Below are 4,219 nucleotides of genomic sequence, written 5' to 3' on the forward strand. Positions count from 1 at the left end.
TCATTCCCAAGGCAATGACTTGGCAAAGCTATCCGTGTGACTTCGACGACATTTTGAGAAAAACAGACACTTGTGAACGCTGATAGAAGACGGCGTTGACTGCTAAATTCAAATAAATTGGCGATCTTGAAATACTAAAAATATATCTCAAAAAGCTACAGCGCGATGACTTCCATATTCACTCACACCATTGCAGTGTTGTGGGTGTGTTCACATGGCGTGAGCCAGTCAAGTGTCAGTCAGTTCGGCAGGAAGCGCGACCTCCAACAACAAGTCGTTTGGTGCAGACATCTTCTTTGTCTTGTACCAGCCTGATCACCAAAACAATGAAAAAAAGTTTGACTTGAGGATAGATTGGGATTTGAACTCACAACTTCATGGTCAGCAGACAGCATTCATAACCACAAGGCCAAAAAGGAAAGGATAAATTGTGGGTTTTGATAAAAAATCGATACTGGCTTCCTGGGCAAATTGTAAACCATGGGAAAAGGCCGGAAACCTGGCCGAAATTCTAACTCCTTAACGGTTGGTCCAATTGTTCCGAAACCTTCACAGAACAATTTGCCGTGTCCTAACAAGCCATTCTATGTACTTTGTTGTCCAAATTTCCCTTATCTTCATACTTTTTAAGACCCAAACCTGATTGTAAATCTTTTTGAAACAGACTATAGTCGACTGGTTTTGGTCCGAAAATGCTGCGATGCAGCGTTCGGCCCTTATTCTCAATCGAACATGGGTGAGTAAGCGGTCACATGCTCATGCGCGTACACCAGTCACCTGGTCACCGTGCCTGCGGGCTACAACCAAGAGTACATGAAAACCTGTATGTGTGTATGTACTCTTGCTACAACTTACAACCTGTTTGGGCGCGTTCCTGTCACTCGAGTTGAACCTTGGTGTGAAAGTTGTAGCCTACAGGTACATGTATGGTGACCAGGTGACTGGTGTGCGCATGAGAACGTGACCGCTTGCTCAACCGTGTTCGATTGGGAATTGTATGAGTATCGCCTAATAGGCCATTCACACGACGGGCAAACTTACTTTTATCGTACCGTTTCCAAGGACATTTACTCGGATACGATAAACTTGGACACACGCGAGCAAAAGATTTTTTATCTTGGCCGAGGCCCTTTTGCTCATGATTATCTTTGCACGCCAGGAAAAGTGTCGGTTGTTGAAAGTGCGTACTGCAAATGCAGTGCTTGAACAAAGGAAAATTCAAAATTTAACATTTCCCGGCATTTTCGGGGGGGTCACTATGGATACATTGACGGTTGCAAAGTTTGCCCAGCACCGTGTGAACTGGATCACGGTTTGCCCGTGTTATCTTGGTCACACGCGTGCAAATGTTTGCACGTCGTGTGAATGGGCTATTAGGCGGTGTTTACATGAGATAGACAAAAGAGGTGAGCGTTTACATGAAGACAGTTGACCCGGGTCAAATACTGATATGCCGCCAAAAGTCCACTTCTAGAGTCCTGTATGGTCACGTGAATCCGTTCGCGCGAAATTTGCATCTGCAGTGCTGTTCAAACCTGGCGCGAGATACGCACAGAAGTACGTTTGTACGATTTTCTTGACCCGGGTTGATTTCAACCCTCCCCTTGGGGGGAGGGTTGAAATCAACCCGGGGCGAAATTTCAACCCGGGTCAAGCGCAGTGCGTCATGTAAACGCGCCATTCACTTTGTGCACATGGGGGGTTGAAATCTGACCCGGGTCGAACTCAACCCGGGTTGAAACGCTTCATGTATTGTACTACTCCCTGATGTAAACACAGCCATAGGCGGTGTTTACATGAGGCGTTTCAACCCGGGTTGAGTTCGACCCGGGTCAGCTTTCAACCCGCCATGTGCATAAAATGAATGGCGCGTTTACACGACGCATTGCGCTTGACCCGGGTTGAAATTTCGCCCCGGGTTGATTTCAACCCTCCCCCCAAGGGGAGGGTTGAAATCAACCCGGGTCAAGAAAATCGTACAAACGTACTTCTGTGCGTATCTCGCGCCAGGTTTGAACGGCACTGCAGATGCAAATTTCGCGCGAACGGATTCACGTGACCATACAGGACTGTAGAAGTGGACTTTTGGCGGCATATCAGTATTTGACCCGGGTCAACTGTCTTCATGTAAACGCTCACGTCTTTTGTCTATCGTACAGACTTTCAACCCGGGCTGAACTCGACCCGGGTTGAAATTTCTCATGTAAACACAGCCATAGTCTTGTCAGCCACACAGATGACGGTGAGGACACTCCAGGCGAAAGAGAGTAGACAAGCAGTGGAGGAGCAATCAGAGGTAGCTGACGACGCTGATGTCGCCAAAGACGCCTGGGAAGCGATGCCGAGATAAGAAACCTCTTTGAATAAATCACGCGCTAGCGGCCTAGCTAGCGCTCTTCTACAGAAAATTCATCCGAAAAATATTTTCGGCATTGTGAACTTTTTCCGAACAAACATGCCGAATCTTCGCGTGCATTTTCGACCTCGCTCCCGCGTGCCGAATCTTTTTGCCGAATTTCAACCTCGCTCAGTATTATCAAGAGTACATAACCCCCCAGAGTGTGCAACTCCACTATGGCAGTATACTATGGCCCGTATCGGTGCTGTCCCGACAGAATTTCAAGTTAGTTGACGTCATTTTGATGATGCAATGCGCACTGTACACGGATTATCAGACGAATTAATCCAGAACCTGTGCCTGTGGTTGATCGAAGCCGATCGATCCTGTACAAATAATAATTATTGCAAAGAAAAACGTGTGATGCGTTGACACCCGTACACATGTTGTAAATCACTGCTGCAAGGAGCATTGCGTCATAAATAATGACGTCAACTTGAAATTCTGTCGGGACAACAGGGTACCGGTATGTGCTTTATGAGCAGCCCTAGCCTAGGACAATGGACTATACATACCTGAGGTCTGGGTGGTGTCCGGTAGTTCTTTTTTGGTTCTCACGCCATCAAGTATTTTGGCATCCAAAAATCATAAATTCTGGACGACGCAAAATTGAGAAAAGTGGCTCTGCTGCAACATGACGGAAAAATCTCTGGCGGAACGGCTTCCAGATTTTGTTTAGGGACTATCCTAGCCCTCAGCAGGCCAAGTTATAATAGCATTCATGAAAGTCTTCCATGCCAAATCGACGACGAATGCGGTGGTGTCGATATTCGACCTTCTGCCACAGCGCGTTATCTTGGCCTCATTATTGACCAACACCTCACCTTTGAGGATCAAGTCAACCATGTGTGTACATCTGTTTATAAGAAGATAGGAGCATTCCGCCGCTGCCGCCGTACAGTAGATCACACAACTAAGCGAATATTTTATTTATCCCTCATCCAATCCACTATTGAATACGCCAGCAACTCGTATGCTCACTGTCTTACACCATCTTTATACTCTCGCCTTGTTACTTTAAGTCATATCAGCATGAAACAGGTTTTTGGTCTCCCTCGCCGTACCCCGACTGTCTTTGTTTTGCGGCACGCTAAGTTATACTCCCTCGAATCTCGTCTCAACTTGAGGCTTTTTATTTTTGTTTTCCGCTGTATTCATCCGAGCTTACAAGTCCTCTTCTTTCCTCAATGTTCACCCTCCAGTCGGCTGCTACTTGCACCGAGAGGCGCACTAGAGGGCAATCATTCTCTTCACTTTCTTTGCCCGCTGCTACCACTAGATATGGCATGTTCTCCATTTCTTTCCTTGGCGCTGATAGGTGGAATTCTCTGCCTGTCTCGTGTCGTCAGGTTGAGCATCTATCCGTTTTTGTTTCGCTCTGTAAAGAGCACTTAGGGTTCCCTGTAACAAGACGGCAACGTCTGTAGGGCCTTCCCTATCAAAATAATAAATTCTACTACTACTACTACTACTACTACGACGATCAAAATGGTGATTCTGCTCAAAATTGGTCACAGAAAAAGTCGAAAAAAGCGGCGTCGTCATCTTCATTTTGCATAAAGATTCGGCTCATTTTTGGCCCTTGGCGCATGGACTGAGTACAGTCAACTTCGCCAATAACGACTGCGGATATAACGACAATTCGCGAATAACGACAGAATTATTTCCATGCCCAGAGCAAAGTCCCATCCATAAAATGAGACTTCGGGTATAACGACACTTCGCGAATAAGGATACTAGTACCTTTTTGATGCCCCGCCGAGTGTCGTTATAAGCGAAGTTGACTGTATGTACATGTACCGGTATATAGTAGTTTCAAAA

The sequence above is a fragment of the Sycon ciliatum genome, chromosome 5 (assembly GCF_964019385.1).
Source record: "Sycon ciliatum chromosome 5, ocSycCili1.1, whole genome shotgun sequence".
Classification (NCBI taxonomy): domain Eukaryota; kingdom Metazoa; phylum Porifera; class Calcarea; order Leucosolenida; family Sycettidae; genus Sycon; species Sycon ciliatum.